The following is an 18,443-nucleotide window of genomic DNA, read 5'->3' as shown; positions in this document are numbered from 1 at the left end:
CAGGAGGCAAATGGGTCTTGTGCCACCTACCCTGACGGGTAGAAGGTGGAGCCCAAGAACATTGACTTCAGACAGCAACATGGGCAGGATTTCAGGGGGCTGACTTGAGGCGAGACTCTTCCTGATGACCCACTGAGGAGAAGGCCAAAGGGCGGGTTGCCTTTGACCCCTGGGCAGTGGAGCAGCCTGGACTTGGAACACGAGACATGGAGCCACCATGGGTGGTACCGTCACACAGGTTCAGATGATGTGGATTTTTGGCTTGCTGAGAGGTTTAAGTGTGTTGGTAGGTGGCGTATTATGGAAGGTGGTTTTATTTATTTATTAAAATTTTTTTATCGTTATTTCCCCAATACAATTATTTTTCTCTGTACAGCGTGGTGACCCAGTTACAATACATATATACATTCTTTTTTCTCCCATTATCCTGCTCCGACATAAGTGACTAGACATGGTTCTGAGTGCTGCACAGCAGGATCTCATTGCCAATCCACTCCAAAAGCAATAAGACCTCTAGTTTTACAACCACGACTGGTTCATGGAGCTCGAGCACAATCTTGCGAACCGGGTGGTAACACAGCTCATGCCAGCTGAGGCCTGGGATGAGCCACGGGTTTTCTGGAACCAGTTCTGACTGCTCTTCCACCTGCCCGCGAGGCTTGGGTATAAAGACCGTAAGCAGAAGGAATGTTTTTTCAATATCGCGAGTCTTGTACGTGCTTGGCAGGCTCCTGCCTCCTCTGGGCTTCTCGCCTCTCCCTCTCTGGCTGTTGGAGCCCAGGGTTTCCCAGAGGGTGTGGCCAAGGCCAGGCCCGCAGGGGGTGTCCCTGGCACGTGGCAGCTGCCCCAGCGCCCCTCTATAGATTTGTTGTTATTTCTTTCTTCCAGCCAGAGTGAAGGCTCTCTCCTGAGCCTTCTGTGGCAGCACTTCGAAGACGGTGGAAAAACAGCCGGGCTGAGGTGGTGCTAGGTGACATACCCAATCCATCTTTGGAGGAGAAAGGCCCTCTTGGGTCTGAAAATAATTACTGCTTCTTTCCGTCAGCCTTGTATTTTCTCCCTCCCTCTCTCTCTGCTGTCCTCATACTTTGGCTTGCTTCCACATCAAAGGCTCGCCTTGTGGTTTCTGGGCTCAGTCTTTTCCCAGCTCAGCTGTGCACCCCTAAAACCCCTCAAGAGTGTACCTCTGCACCACGCCCCAACGGCAGAAGCCCGGTTCCTGGTGGCCTTTTTGCTCTGTCACCTTCACCTTGTGGGTCAGCTGCCAGCAGCAGGGAGTTTCCATTCAGTTCTTTGCCAGGTTTGGAGACTTGCACTTGCAAAGCCTCTTGATGCCTTTAAAGGTCTCACATTTGTGAATAAACAACACTGGCTATTTGTTTCTTGTTAAATTTTGCCTCATAAACAAATATGACTATGTGAACCTCAGCCAGTAATTGTTACTTAAAAAAAAAATACTTACAATGTATTGACTGTAAACCTAAGATTTGAACATTATGGGATGGTTTTCCTTCCCCCACCTCTCTGAAGAGCTGAAGGGTCCCCTGGGTGGGGGTATTTGAAGTAGTTGGACTCGGTCATGTAAATACCAGGTAGAGAGGGTATCATCAGGGGTTGAATCTAATTAAAGACTCTGGTTAAACAAACAAACCCAAACGGGCACCCTCTGAGTTGTCTCCCCTTTTCTGATTCAGGTACTGAGAAGCGTGTCGAAAATTATTTTCACAATTAGCCCCAACTTTTGAGTTACAGCATGTCTTTCGGTATAATGACCAGGCTGTGTGGTAATTTACAGCCAGTCCCCAGCCTTGCTGAGTAGCAGGGAAATGCTGTGAAAGTGACTGTTAATATTGATCAATGAGGGCTAGGGAGAGTTGCAGACCCTCAGCACTGCCACTTAAAGTGGGCAGGAAACCCAAATTGACCAGTAATAAAGTGTTTGAGGTTGTACGAGGCGGCTCCTGGGGAAACTGCTGCTCGGAGAGGGGAGGCTGGAGGAGAGAAGCTGTCAATTACTCTTGTTTGATGCCTGGTTGCTGAGCAGGACAGAGCGGGCTGGGCCTGTGGCTGCCCGAGGAGGACGGGAGGCAGACCCAGCCTGGATCTCCCTGGAAAGCCACCTTGGTGTGGAAAGGGAGACCCATGGGTTCTCTTTCCATTCCGTATGGGTCCAGAGGCCTGGAACGCACTGCTATACTGGCCCAGGCTTCTTTAATTTTAGGGCAGGGCTAAAATTGCAAAATCTGAGCTGTGTGCAGTCTTTCCCCTCCTCCTGTGCTGGTCCCTTGTGGGCGATGAGGCTTTGGTTTGGGTCATTAGTGCAGTTTTGTGGGTGAGAGAACAGAAATCTAAAAAGAAATTTGGGAATGAAAATCAGCTTCTGTTACAGACTTTGGGCATAAATCTCAAGGTGATCACACTGTCATTACCATTTTACAGATAATTAATAATCATAAAAGCAGCATGCATAATGGGGCTCTGATTGAGGGCGTCACATAACCCATTCGGTCTTAAAAAACAACCCCATGGAGGGAGGCGCTCCTTTTTTTTTTTTTTTTTTTTTTTTTTTGCTAAGTGAATAGTATGTGGTAGTGATTTTTTTTTTTGGTCTTTTTGGCATTTCTTGGGCCGATATGGAGGTTCCCAGGCTAGGGGTCCAATCGAGCTGTAGCCACCAGCCTATGCCAGAGCCACAGCAACGCGGGATCTGAGCCGCATCTGCAAGCTACACCACAGCTCACGGCAACGCCAGATCGTTAACCCACTGAGCAAGGGCAGGGACCGAACCCGAAACCTCATGGTTCCTAGTTGGATTCGTTAACCACTGCGCCACGACGGGAACTCCGTGGTAGTGATTTTGATAGGAGTTCTACTACTTCGAAGAGATGGATCAGCACCTTCTTAGGACAAGACCATCATCCAAATGAACAACTGACCTGGTAGTTGTTCCTGGAGTAATCGATGGCCTTCAGTGAAACCTATGACACGTGGCTTCATGTGGGATTTGTGTGTTAACCTTCATATATTGAACTATATGATTTTGTTGCTTTAAATCAGTGCATATGCTTCATTGAGAGGTGAGTGATTTAAAGCTAAAATTGCATCATCAACCAAAAATGGATGCGTGTAATCAATTGAGCTAGATGAGAAGATCAAGACGTTGATAAACCTGAGACACTACCATTATGCCTCTAGTCACTTTGCCTTTTCTGTGTCTGCCCCTACACCTCTCAGGAGTCCTCTGTTGCTTCCACATCTCATGTAAAACCCTCTGGGAACTCTTCCAATACAAGTGAATACCTTGCCCTCCCCCCCAAATGATGAAACAGTTCAGTGGTACAGAAACAAGTGTAGAGATGCATATCTATTTTAATCACCCAGCTTTGTCAAATCTGAATCTTTACCACTTTTTCCAGCCTACAGAGTGATCCGTGTCCATTCAAACCCCTTTGTATCTGCCTCTCCTTGATCTCAATATCTTGTTTGTCTCTTTCTCCCTTCCAAGAATTAACCACTCTTCTGAACTTGGTATTTGCCTTTTTGTTCATGTGGGCATGTAGTTTTACTTGTTTTTAAACTTTACATGAATGTTATCAAACTGTGTTTTCTATTTGCAGCTCTCTTTTTTCTTCACTCCTTATTACTTTTTAAAAATATCTTCTTGTTGATATGTTTAGGACTTTAACTGCTACAGATTATTCCAAAGCCTTTTTCTAAGTAACTTTACCATCATCTCTCCTGAGTATGAGTTGGACATGTTTCCATCAGCTCCGAGCAAAGCGATTGCTCTGGGTGGAATAGTTACAGCTTGTATCTTGAGGAAAACCAAATACTAAGAAAGTTGGGCAGAAAGAGGGTTTTTTTTGTTTTTGTTTTTGTTTTTGTCTTTTAGGGCTGCACCTGTGGCATATGGAGGTTCCCAGGTTAGGGGCTGAATCAGAGCTACAGCTGCTGGCCTACACTACAACCACAGCAATGCAGGATCTGAGCCTGTCTGCGACCTACACCACAGCTCATGGCAATGCTAGATCTGTAACCCACTGAGTGATGCCAGGGATCAAACCTGTGGCCTCATGGATACTAGTCACATTCCTTTCTGCCGAGACAGGATGAGAACTCCAGAAAGAGGTTTTTAAAACATCAGCTTGACAACTTCGAATAAGTTGAATTAAAAATTTTTTTAAGTCGGCTATTTCACATATATATGAATTATACTCTTAAAAAATCTGATTAATTAGATACACAGTGAGTTGTATCATAAGATACATTGGCTGCTGAATCAGGTGTTTAATATCCAGTTGATTCTTATTCAGCTTATTTGGTCTTGAATGGCTACAACATATCAGTTCAACAACTATGAAACTCCTACTATGCATAATACCCTGTGCTAGGTGCCCCAGAGGTCAAAGAAATCAGTAAAGTGAGAACAGCAGAAGGCAGGTAACTAAAATGCCTGTCAGAATAAGCGCCATAAGGGTGGTATGACAAAGCTTTCTGTTCTGGGGCCAGCGAGCAGCTTGGTTTTTCAGCTCTGCTAGGGTATGAAGGAGAATGAGTCGAGTAAGGGCTATCATGGGAGATGGGGCTAAACCGCAGGGGACTCCTAGGCTCGTTTAAGGTTTCTTCTCAGTAGTCGTCATTGTGCTCTTCAAGGGGGCAGTGGGAGAGATCACTACAGAAGCAGCTTCTAGGCGCCTTAGAACCAGAAGGGACTAGAAGCTGCGAATCCACTTGGAAGTGTCTCTGTGAGATAGGACCTGCGTCTGGCCCACTATGCTGTCAGAGGAAGTGTGGCCAGTGGTGGAGAGGGAACTTCTTGGGGGCTGAATGTAGAAGACAGCTGACTGGACATGGGTTCCAGAGAGAGTTGGGGTCAGAGGCAGGATTTCTAGCAAGAGGACAGTTCCTCAACAAAAGCAAAGGCAGGAAGAGGATGAATGACGTGTGGGATGGGGAGAGGAAAGGGAGCTGAATTGTCTTGGACTCACTCAATTTTAAATCACAAGGCAGGACAACTCAGGAAAGGGTATGATCCAGTGACCACCGGCTAGTATTTGCTAGCATCTGGCCTTGGGAGTGCACTTGGCTGTCTACACCCCAGACTGGAAGCACCAGGGATATAAACCCCTATTGGTTTATGGTATTTTGTCAGTTTTCTACTATACAGCAAAGTGACCCAGTCAGCACCCCCATGTATATATATACATATATATATATACACACACACATTCTTTTTCTCACATTATTCTCTGTCATGCTCCATCACAAGTGACTAGATGGAAAAAAATAAAAATAATTAAAATTAAAAAAAAACAAACCCTCTTAGGTGCCTTCTTGAGCCAACAGTTGAGAGGAATTTGTGCGATGCTAGGTTGAACTTGGTGCCTACTGGCTTGCAAGCCCTGATTGCTAAATTTTCTGGGATTTTGCGAGTCGGTTGTTAAACACAGCCATTATTAAAAATTAAATTACATACACTTACAATTAAGTAAATTATATTAAAAGTAAAGCTAATCAACCACTACTTCCTAATTATTTTACTACATTTTACAATTTCCTCTACTCTGGCCTTTTATATCTAGACGTCAGCAATACTATATAATAGTGGCTATGATGCTTCTTTTCCCAGCTCCGTGTTCAACAATACTATGTTGGCAGCTTGAAATCCACCATGACAGGAGAATGTACATCATGGAAAATGGCAAATGCTGCCAATCAGGGGTCGCTCAACCCCACTCTCCCTCTGCTAGAGAACTTGTTGGTAAAGATTTACCACCATGTTACTGAACTGGTAAATACTCAGGCTCCTCTACCCCTCAGGTAGGACAGCTCTGAAGTGCAAAACTACATGGGCCGAGTTCCCCACCAGAATTCAGGTCCAGTTTCTCATTGGTAAGCTGCTTGGTGGTATATGATTCTTGGCCATGTCACTCTCTCTGTCTCACTACCCCACTGCCTTCCCAATAATTCTTGGATCGCTTCTAAAATAAACTTACAATAAATCTTTGTTTCAACGTCTGCTGCTGATACAACCAAGACACATGCCAGGGACAGTTCCTTCCTCTGATGAGTGTAAATGACAAGGTAGGTCACCAGTGGCCTGTGACGCCGTTGGTGGCTGTGCCTTCATATGTGGAAGACATGCTCCATGGATGCTCCACTGGGGATTCACCCCAACAGATCTCTTCTCTCTGTGAAGTAGAGTCATAATAACTATACACAAAAAGCTTCCAACCTCATTTTATTTTTTGATCTTACATTTTCTCTCTCCTGTGCTTGGGAGCCCTCTGTAAGTACAATGTCTCATTCATTTCTTGGAAAATAGTAGTGTGGCAAACAAACAATGGGCTCACTCTTCATGAACTGTGAGTTCTGATCCCTCCACCACGTAATACTGCAGGGACAAAGTCACTTAACTGCTTGTCCTTACCTTTTTTTTTTTTTTTTTTTTTTTTTTAAGATGGGGATTCATGTGGTACAAGGGACCAAAGAGCAGAGTTGACACTTTTTCAGTGTGGAATTGTATAATCCGAAATGATATAATTTGTTTTTCTCTGTGACTGCTGGTAGGAGACACATTTGCTTGTGCTCACTTCACATCTTTACAGATATTTACCACCTTATGAAATGATTTTAATTCCATGGAGTCCTTTTAAAGATAGGAGGGGGTGATCAGACTTAGCCAGTGAAGATAGAATTGGCTTGGTTGGTATGGCCACCTCATGTTCAATTTTATCTTGCTTTTTTATTTTCCTACTTTTAACTCACTCACTCTGCCTTGTTTCAACTAGGGTCCTTTGAAAACTTACTACAGCGAAGCAGAAAATTTTTAGTGCATCTTAAACCCAGAGATTGCCTGTTTGTGCTTTCCTCTCCATCTACCTGTGTGTCCAACTTAATGTGCTTTTGTTTAGTTATTGGAATGTCCACTCCAATGTCTGCCCTGAACCTCTCGAGACTCTTAAATCTTTCAAAGTCATGAAATGATGCAGGTAGGCACAGTCCACCAATCTCGGCACACTTCTTTATCACTAGTTCGTTATGGATACTGGTTCATGGCTCTCTCTGCTGTGCTACTGCTATTGGAAATTACAGACCTTCTTCCTATAAACTCCCCCCATGCCTTCCCACATCAGTTTTTCTGCTTTCTCTTGCATTCTGCATTTTGATTCTTATTTGAACCATTAGAACCTAGTTTTGATATTACTGGCTAATTAATACATATCTTTTAAAAAAGGACTCTTCCTTCCTTAGGTAGGTTGTTATTTTTAATGATTGCTTTAATGGTAGGAGGATGTCCCTGCCTAGGGAGGCCCTTTCTTTCTCTCCATAATGAGGCATAACTCATTTGCACTGTCCTGAGATTTATGGAGGGACTGAGGTTAGGGTGGGGGGAGCACCGTCTCAATTTATTACATCTTAAATGAACTGCTCCCAAAGCAGGAACAGGACAAAACAAAAAGGCAGTCAAGCCCTGTGTACTATTTCATTTGATGTTTACTGAGCCGCGTTGAGGTTTGCTGACTTGTCTAGTGTTGGTAGACAAGAGTTACCATTTCATTTGAATCACCCTTTTGTATTCTGATTACCCTTGGCTCTTTATCCTCGTGCCATCACCCACCATCTCTATGCCTGTCTCCTTTACCAGGAAATCTAAACCTTAGTTCATACAATAATATCCATGTCACTAGATAGTTATGATTCATTTCACTATAACTTGAATTGGGGGGGTGGAGTGAAAAAGGGGACTCTTTATTTCATATAGGTAGGCACAGTGGACTAAGCACTCAGACACATGATGTCAAGGATATCTGTAATTTAATAGAAATCCTTTGTCTTTTGCCCTTCTCATGAAAAGATAGAACATTTGATTCCCTTTTCCACTAAAATGCCCCTTAATTTCATCTACGGGATCTGCTCCCTGAATTCTGTGCTGCCCCATCTTTTAAGATCACATAGTAGAAAGGACCTCCCACCGAAACGATTGACTCTTCACCCGCGCCCTTGAAGTGCATTGTGGAAGGGCCGCCGGTACCTGCAGGGGTGGGAAAGTGGGGAATTCTTGGGCAGAAAATGGAATGCGATGTATATGCCTACTCTTAGGGGTTAAAGAGCAGGTCACATTTGAGGAGGGTTCAGCGCACCTACTGTTACTTGTTCTTTTCTTTGAGTTTACCTCTTTGTGAATTCCAGGAGAGGGAAAAGCCCCACCATTCAACACACGTTTGAAACGTTGGTGGGGGAGGCCAAGTTTTTTTTTTTTTCTGTGAATGTCCCAACCAGGCTGTGCGATGTGGCCAAGAAAATGTCCCCAATAAACCCTTTCTTTGCTGTGTCCTAACATCCTGATGCAGGATGCTCGTCCTTGGCCACTCCGGTTCCTTCTCCTCTCTGGTTTTGGCAGCTCTTCCCCACCCAGTCCTCCTATTGTGGCTGTGGGAAGAGGGTCGGTTTTTATTGCCCCCACATAATGCAGACTTGGAATGTAAAGAAATTGTTGCTCGCGGCAGTATTGCTCTCTTTGCTTCCTTGACTTTGGAAATGAGGCATTTCATTTCTAACCATGGCTTGAAGACTATATAAATGTGTTTCACACAATAGAAAACACCAGCTGTATATAGATTCTAATATTTTTTCATTAAAAACCCTTTGCTTCTTTCCTCTTGCTTGTCTTGATAGGCACAGTGATAGAAAGCTCCATGTACCTAAGGCTTCCCTTTTTTTTTTAGATTCAAACTTCAGAATATGTTCAATATCTGCAACATTATCTTTTGAATAATAATTACCTCTTATATTAAATTATAAGACAGCAGGATTCAGGATTAGATCTCCCCATATTATTCTAGTGAAGGAAATTATGACAGGGGTCATTTTTTAGAATTATGTAGCAGGGTAAAAGGTCCTAGACAGCATTAGAAGGCAAAGGCGTTTATAATTAAATTGTAATTTAGGCCAGTGATTTATCGTTTTCTCAATGAAAAATTTGGTGCTGCCGAGAGATCCTAAGAGGAACTTTAGTGAGATACAACTTAATGAAATAATAAAAAGAAAAATTATTCTGGAATAGATTGTATTACAGTGGCGGAACAATTGCAGCCTGCCTTCTGTGGGTATTTTCATTATCAATCCTATTTTTCAAGGATTCCTAATTTAACTCTCATTTTCTTCTCAGGCCAAAACATGGCCTGGGAATTTTGAATTTTATATCCAGACAATTTTTGACGACTTTAAAAATATAATTAAAAATTTTTGTGTCTGGTTTTCATATTTACAAATACATTTGGGAACATTTGCCAATTTGCTTAAAAGTTATTCAAATTGATGAAGTGCTGCCTCTGCAACAATTTTTTTTTTAAAACATGATTTATTTATTTTGGACTAATAGATGATTTTCTTTTGTTTGTTTATTGTGAAGGCTTATGTCCACGCAGGTGGCCCTCTAGCATTTGTGCGTTATTTTCCTTTCTGTGTATAATTCTGCATCTCCTGTGGGTGAGATAGGAGACCTGATCTATGGGACAGATACACACAAACCAAAAGGGAGACTGCAGAATATGAATCATTGTTCTGTTGTAAAATAATAATAATAATAAAAAAAAAGCTGAGGGCAGGTTCGAAAGTTAAAGAATACGGTCCTTTACCAAAAAAAAAAAGACTTTCATAAGCTATCAATATGAACGCAGTGGTTTTACAAAACTAATTGTGAGGGAGGGTTTAACTCATGATAAGGCCAATTCAATTAGTGTTTGGAGCTGAGAGATTAAACTTGATGTATTAAAAAAATAAAACAATCTTACCTTTGTGGTGTGATACTTGCATTTATTACAATTCAAATTGTTCACTTAGTGCTATATTTTAATTGTGTCCATAGAACCTTGATTGCTTTAATGATTTTGGTGATGGTTCTGTAAAAATAATCATGCTAATAAACTTTTAATGGCATGTGTTTTAAATAATTGGTTGAAAATGGTCTAAATATCTGTTTATTCAATAGTCTATAATAGCTTCTTCACTAAACACCTAATCTATTTGGTAAATAATGTGTGCTTCAAGAAATGCACTGTGTATTTACATAATAGACTTCAGGTATATTAAGAAAACAATATATATTCTACCCATTCTTTAAATATTTTCTTCAACAGCAGAAATTGCCACCATTCCCTAAGTAAAGAACATACATTTGAGGAATTATCTAAGAACATGGTTATATGAAAAAACATAATGTCTTGGCAGAACCTGTTCGGGTTTATCTTGTCTCGGATCACATAATAAGTTTTGTCTTTTTTACTTCTTAACACGTGCTGGCTTTGGGATGAAAGTTTTAAGGGAGCGTAGAACCCTCAAACACGTTACCGTCTCAGAAGAGAGGAATGCATTTTCATTTTCAATACATTCTGTGTAACAATGCCCTTCTGAGTAGTCTTCCCGAAAGTGAACCTGAAGTTCCGCATCCTTTGGTCATTGTCCGTCTTTTGCACTTGAGGCAGGATTGACCTGATGGGGTTCTGTAGGGGAAGCCCCGTGAGGATCAAAAGTACAGGAAAGCAGCATGACCTTGGGCAAATGACGGCACTGTTTTTCACCTGTAAAAACAAGAATAATAATAGGATCTACTTCATAGGGTTGTTGAGCGTATGAAGCCCTTACCACAGTGTTTGGCCTACCGTAAGTACTGAGTCAATACTCGCCAGTGTGTCCTTACTTGTAATTACCGAGCGTCATCATTTTCACCAGGCAGATGCTGACAGAAGTATTCTATGGAAGGCCTGTAATAAAAACTTGGCAATTAAATTTTGGCCTACATATGAAAAGCTTTTGAAAGGGAAGCCAGTAAAGAAACATAAACCACTAGGGGACGTGACGGATACAGTGGGCGATCCACAAAACATAGTTTTTTTATTCATGTGAAATATGTTAATCTGTCATTTCGTAGTCAATTCTCAGGCCTTTTTCGTTTTTGGCTTTATATTTTCAAATAATTTTTGACTTAAAGTTGCAAAATGGTAAAGAAAGTTTCCATATACCCATCACGTAGCCTCCGCTAATGTGAACATTTGCATAACCTTGGTACAGTTGTTAAAACTAAGAAAGAAACATCCATGAATACAGTTAATTACGTTCTTTGGATGTCACTGGTTTTTCAACCTATGTCCTCTTTCTGTTCCAGGACCCACACATCGCATTTAGTCTCCTCCATTCTGTGACAGTTGATGAGCCTTTCTTTGTCTTCCATAATGTTGGCTGTTTTGGAGAGTATTGGTCAGTTTTTCATAGGATATCCCTCAATGTGAGGTTTTCTGAGTTTTTTCGTAATTAAACTAAGGTCATACACTTTTGGCAAGAATGTCCCAGAGGTGGTGCACCCTTCTTCATCCATCACATCATGGGACATATGCCACTGATGTGTCTTACTACTGACAATGTTAACTTTGGTTACTTGGTTACAGTGGTAACTGCTGGCTTTCTTCACTGCCAAGTTACTGTTTTTCCCCTGGTGATATTAAGATAAATATCTGGAGGGAGCTGCTTTGAGATGATGCAAATGTTTTGTTTTTTGTTATATTTTCACCTACTAATTTTAGCATCTATCAGTGAGTCATACTTGCAGCAATTGTTATTGTGGTGTTCTGATGGAGATTTTGTTTTCCTTATCTCCTCCACATTGAATGATTGGGATTCTTCTGAAAATAAGAGTTGTCCTTTCTCCACTATTTTTTAATGTATTCACTTATTTATCTTTTGATATCAAAATGAAGTCATGGACATTTATTTTATTCTGAAAATGATAACCCAATATTACTTTTAATTTTATGACTTGATTTTTTCCTTTTTGCCCCAGTAATTCCAGATTTGGCCATTGGGAGCTCTTTCAGGTTGGCTCCTGTGTTATCTTAACACATCCCTCTCTTCTTTTAGTTCTTTGTACTCTCTGGCACCACAAGATGTTCCAGACTCATCTTGCATTTCAGATGCTCTTGTTTCTTTTATTGGATAGTGGTATTTAGAAACCAAGATCTAGAGACCAAGTATGATCACTCCTTCTGTATAGTATCATTTCTTCTAGGTCATCTCAAGGTGTAGAGCTTGGAAATATATATATATATATATACACACACACATACATACATATATATATATACTATATACTATATATATATATATAACCACATCTACATTTGTTAATGGATTCTTAAGTGACTTGAATTTGTCATTGTTGTTTTTTAATGACCACAGAAGAAAAACGAAGGAAGCTTCTTAGGAACACAATTAGAATGTCTGCGTAAGTAGAAAAATGAAGTAGGAGAATTTAAAAGCTGGTGTTTAGCACATATCTAGGTTAGGAATGTGAATCCATCATAGAGTTTTAGACAAAGTCTTTGTTCTTTGGTATATGAAACAGAGTAAGAACTTTCTTACATTTCTTCCGCATTTAATGACTTGGGGGTGTTGTGGTCACTCACTGCAAATTCCGTCATCAGGTATTTGGCAACTTGGAAGCAATGTCAAATTATTTAGCTAATAAAAATGTAAGTAATTGGGAGATGTTTTAATTATTGGATGACAGTTTTTCTAGCCGTCCATCACTTTGTGCAGAGGATTGATTCCCGGACCCTGCCTCGAATACCAAAACCCATGAATGTTCAGTTACTTATATAAAATAATGTGGAATTTGCATATAGTTCATGCAGTCTAAAGTATGTGCTTAGATAACTTAAGTCATCTCTAAAATACTTATAATACTTAGTGTAATGTCAATGCTATGTAAATACTGGCTGGCATGTGACAAATTCAAGTTTTACTTTTTGGAACATCATAGAATTCTTTTCCACCTGGATATATTCGATCTGCCGTTGATTTGATTTGAGCTGCGGAACCTGTGAATGCAGAACCAAGAATATGGAGGGCTGATTATATGTGTGAGACAAAACATTTTGCATCTCTGTTTTGAAACCATGGTTCACTTCTGTTCAAATGCACCTGAATTTATAAAGAAAATCAACATTTTCCAAAATTTTAAATATCCTGTACTTCATGATGTTTACATAATCTCTACTTTCCTGATCATGTCTTAGCGTTTCAGTGAAAAATTTAAATTCAGAAATGGACATTTCCTAACACCACAGAGTAATTCTGTGTTGAAATGCCATAAGTAAGTGATTTCAGAATTGGGTTTTCTAAGAGTTAATTAAGATATGTTTTTTTTTTCCATTCCTTATTTCTCCAACAAAATTTTTATAAATAAACCCTCCTTTTTTCTCTACTTGTTTTTTTTTTTTTTTTTCTTCATTGACTATTGTGTCCCTTTTGATGGTCCATAAGCAAATTGCTGCTGTTGGAATTAATTTCTGCATGCTAGATATAATGGTCACTATTGAGTACTGTACAATTTAAGTTTGTAGTTTATCAACACTTTATTCCTATCTTACCACTTTTGTTTAAAGAGTCTTTTCATTATTTCCAGAAGTCTTTAGAAAGACTGAAGATAGGAAAGCCGAAAGTCCAGTGGATATATGGAAATTAAGGAAGGACATTTGTGTAGGATTGCTGTGGGAGAAGGAAAGTGACTAGAGATAAATCAGACCTCTGTTTACTATCTTCACAAACTTAGTGGTTTTGATGAGGCTGATATTACACACAAGCACACACAAAGGGAGGCTGAATTTAGGGCTAAGCTATATACTACATCTAGTTTCTGTGGATATGTCTTAAAAACCAAATCATCTGAGGAGTTTTCCAGGCTGAATAGTCATTAAGAGTTACAGGTAGCTTAACATACCTTTTATCAATGACTTTTTCCCCCCCCAGAATTCTTGACTTAGTCACACTGTTGTCTTGGCTAATATCAATCCCATCAGCCATGATGGAAGTAACAGGTGTCACAGTGTTAACTTCAGGAAGAATCTCAAGGTGCTACTCCTTACGTCAAGCTCTTCTATGAATTGAAAGTCAAATTAGTCACTATAGACCCTGATGGGCCCCACCTATTTCCTCTGGCATTGACCTGTTGACGATGAAGGCTGCTTTTTTGAGAACAGCTGTGACCCTCTGAGAGAAGATACTTTTTTTCTTTTCTGATTGCATGCTCAGGTAAAATTGCCAGAGTCGATGCTACCAAAAGCAACCATCAACCAATGACAAATGAGGGTTTCGTAGATGCGCCACCTCTTCTCTTGGTTAGAGTAATCCTGGGCCATGTAATATATTAGCTCCCAAACTCCCCTGTGGGTTTAAACTCCAATTGCCTACTAACTCAGTAATGCCCCATTGCAGGCCTTCTACCCTTCCATGTTTCATGCCTACTAGTTTTGCCCCAGATCACTTCCCAAGTAAACTGCTTGCTTTCTTAGCCTTGTCTCAAAGTCTGCTTTGGGAAGAACATAACTATAACCAGACCAAGTATGAATTATCTCTTGGCATAATAGAGTTTCCAAATCTCTTACTTCCTCTCCTTTGCTGCTCCTACACATTTGCTCTGTTCCTCTGGCCTCTTGTCTGACTGATTTCTTCCTGGAGAGCTTAGGGGTGAGCAGGTGAACAAGATGGAAGGCAGTAGGGATGCTGAGACAAATGGGTATCATAGAGTAAGGGCAGGGAAGAGGAATCAGGCATTTATTGAACACCTGCTGTGACCCAGGCACCTGCTGTGACCCAGGCACTGTGACCCAGGCACTGCTTTACAGAGGTTCTTTCATCTCATTCTCTTGACAGTCCCAGAAGGGCTGAAATATATGACTCCTTTATAATCACCTGTGTAAATAGCAGTAATAAGGCAGAGTTGTTTGTCTGAACAAGTACCTCCCACCCCCCAAGCCCCCGACCTGTAGTTGCTGGCCACATTGTGTATCTAAATTGCCTCACCTTAGTGAAATACTTGGCTTTTTTAACTCTTGGGTGAATCATGGCTGTTTTTTCCACTGGTCAGTAAGTGGCTTAATCATCATGTGGCCTTTTGCTTCATATTTGTCACTGTCAAGTTGGCTTTGTGTTTTGGAAAGCTTCCAGCATTCATTACTGTCATGATAAAAGGAGAGATGCAGTAGGCAAATGGGCTGATTTCCATTGAGAGAAGTTCATATTCCCGGTACAATGAGTTAGAAAGCTGCTTCGAAGGGCTGTTCCTATTCTCAGAATTTATCCCTTCCCAAGCCAAAATAACCTATAAACATATGTATTAAAATGTATTCATGGAATTCCCGTTGTGGCTCAGTGGTTAACGAATCTGACTAGGAACCATGAGGTTTCAGGTTCGATCCCTGGCCTTGCTCAGTGGGTTAAGGATCCGGCGTTGCCGTGAGCTGTGGTGTAGGTTGCAGACGCAGCTCGGATACTGTGTTGCTGTGGCTCTGGCATAGGCCGGCAGGCCGACAGCTACAGCTCCAATTGGACCCCTAGCCTGGGAACTTCCATATGCCATGGGAGCGGCCCTAGAAAAGGCAAAAAGATAGATAAATACATACATACATAGATACATACATACAACATATTCATGGTTATTTGAATCTACAGAATTGGATCTGTCATCTTATCCAGAATTAGCCTACAAGACAGACAGGGTTGAAAGCAGTACTCGCTTTTGCACTAATTTATTTATAATTTTCTTTGTTTCTTCTCATCTTGGGAGCCATTAGGAGCTGATTTTCAATCAGCAATGAGCCTCAAACTCATAGGTCACTTCCTTTAGTAGTTGTGGGACATGGAAACGAATTCTAAGAAAATCTTCTCATCAATGGAAGACAGGCATTTTATTTTGCATATTGCAGCTGGGATCCTCTGCAGAGAAGAACTGTTTTACTGACTTGCAGGGCTTTCCTTTAAGTGACTCTAGGAGTCCAAGTTTGTGCTTATTAGACAGAGGCCAGGGTGGCCTTTATGTGAAGGAAAGAGCCCGACTTTCATCTTAAGCCTTTATAGCGAAGGGTATAGGTTGATCTGTATTCTTGCTTGTCATTTTCATGCCTGCTATGGTGTTGGGAGCTCTCCAGGAACACTTCATGATGCAGCTAAAACACAAATGTCTTGAGAAGCCCTAATCTAAAGTGAATCTTCTATAAATAATAAACAGCAAATAGGCTCCATTTAGTTATATTAACCTCCAAATAGGTCAGGCACATTGTTTAAAAATGCAAACATCACAATAAAAGAGATTCCCTAGATGCAGAATTGATGTGTATGTGCAGATTTTCTGGACATGGTACAGGAAAAAATAGCCCACACCTATGCTTCGCTACTTAAAATATTTATATATTATCTCTGAAAAGTGCTACTTTTGAAATGCTATTTATTATAAGCTGATAGAACTCAAGGGCTCTCTGTCCTCGTAGATGTCCTTCTTATCTTTCCTGATTGCTGCATAGTTACTGCTAACTTTACTTTCTGAGACCTGTGGAGTCCTCTAGCGAATTGTAGCTCTTGCCAAATTTTTCATGATTTCTTGCTGAACACTTGGCATTCATCTGCGATACCCTTTAGTTTTTTCAATGGGTCTAATTTCACATGTTAAGAATCTTATTGTTTGCCAGCCAAAATAAGACGGCATAGTTCAAAACTATTTATACGATTCAAAACATTTTTTCATTCGGAGCTCATTCTGCTTGCCTTTCTGCCTCGATCGTATGTTAAGTTCATTTCTTTCATGCCAGGAATAATTAGACAATTAACTGCTGATGCTCTGGAAACGAAATGGCATATTTTCATTGAAATTCTCACTACAAAAATACCTAGTCTAATTCTCATTCCTCCTTAAAATCAGATGGGTAAAGTGTTCCATTGCAAACTCTAACATATAGATCCCAGTGTATTTGCACTTGGACAAAGATATGGCACTATAATTGAAATGAGGAATGGCAGTAATTACTTTTTCCCTGGGAAGAGTAATTCTTGCAATTAAAAATACACGGAGATTGGGTGAAACATTTCTGTACTTCCCAATTTGCTTACAGTTCAGCCATTACCCATGTCAATCTATAATTCTGCTGTAACTATTTCAGGAGTAAATAAAGCTGCATGATGCCCCACAATATATAGAGGGAAAAGCGAACTTCATTACTGTGTTGAAATCTTCTGATCCTTTGAAACTATTTACTTCTTTTAAATATTCCTTTTATTTCTTCCCTTCTCCTCTCAACACCTAGAATTGCCATAATTAAGAGCTGAAATAGAAAGTGAGTTTACTTGGGGTGTAGCCATACATCTGGCTGGATTCATTTGTATTAAAAAAAAAAATGTATTGCAACTTCCAGCCTAACCCACCAGGTTCCCTCTGTAGTTTCCCATTTGAAGATTACACTGATCTCTAGTAATCTCTTAAAAAATAAAACTCTTCAAATTTTAGGAGAGTTACTACCTCTTCTCCCCAACCCAATGTCTCTCGTACACACTGTCATTTCCACCATATTCTATTCATTAGAAGTGATTCAATAAGTCCAGCCAACAGTTGAAAGAAGATAATTGAGTTTCACTTCTTGAAGGGAGGAATGTTAAATAACTTGTGGACATATTTTTAAACCTCTAGAATACTGGAGAAGGATTTCAGGCAAAGGCCTGACATGAATCTTCAGTAGAAAAGGGTTGGTCTAAAAATAGGGTGTAGAGTATGCTGATATAAGGAAAAGCTGGGTTATTTGGCTAAAAGCTCCTTTGACCCAAACCAGAATCCCTGTTAAGGCAAGGACCACATGACCATTGATTACTCAGCCCTTCAGATCCCTTGCATGTAAGAGATACTCCTTGCATATTTTTAGAATGACTGGATCAGTGATTCACTAACTCTGCAAATGAAAAGATAATCAAGAATGAGTGACTCAGTTACATAACTTGAGAGATGATATGTCAGAGGGGTAAAGAATATTCTCTCTGGAATCATAATGCCTGGGTTCAAATCCAGGCTCCACCACATACGAGATGTGTTTTCTTAGGAAGTCATTTAATCTTGCCAAGCCTCAGTGTGAAAATAGGAATATTAATAGAACCTATCCTATGGAATTTTTGTAAGGATCACATGATAATGACTATTAGGTATAATATTTGGCACATAATAAACATTTAATAACAATAGCTATAATAATAGCTAACATTTATTAATACTCAAGTTTTTCAGCTCTTAAATGGTAGAGTGAGGATCTGAATTCATGTCTATCTTATTTGAAAGCTCACAGTCCTGTCTTTTGTACCTTCAGGATTGGAGGTAATATAACTCTTCAATGGGTAGTAATATTTAAACTCACTGGGCCTCTTTAGAAAATATTTTGATAGAAGTTCTGCAATACTTGACTTTTAACAAAGCCTTGGGCTTTTTTATCTACTGGTGGAGAAGATGATGGAGCTTGTCAAGGTTTACTGGTTTAACAGATTTTTCTAGGCTATTTCCTAGAAAATGGCAGGTAATACCACCAGGACCATTTTTAGAGAACTCTTACGTTGATTGACTAAGCTATATAGCAAGA

Source organism: Sus scrofa, chromosome 6 (assembly GCF_000003025.6).
Source record: "Sus scrofa isolate TJ Tabasco breed Duroc chromosome 6, Sscrofa11.1, whole genome shotgun sequence".
Lineage (NCBI taxonomy): Eukaryota > Metazoa > Chordata > Mammalia > Artiodactyla > Suidae > Sus > Sus scrofa.
The sequence above is the reverse complement of the archived record's forward strand: the minus strand, read 5'-3'. Positions refer to the sequence as shown.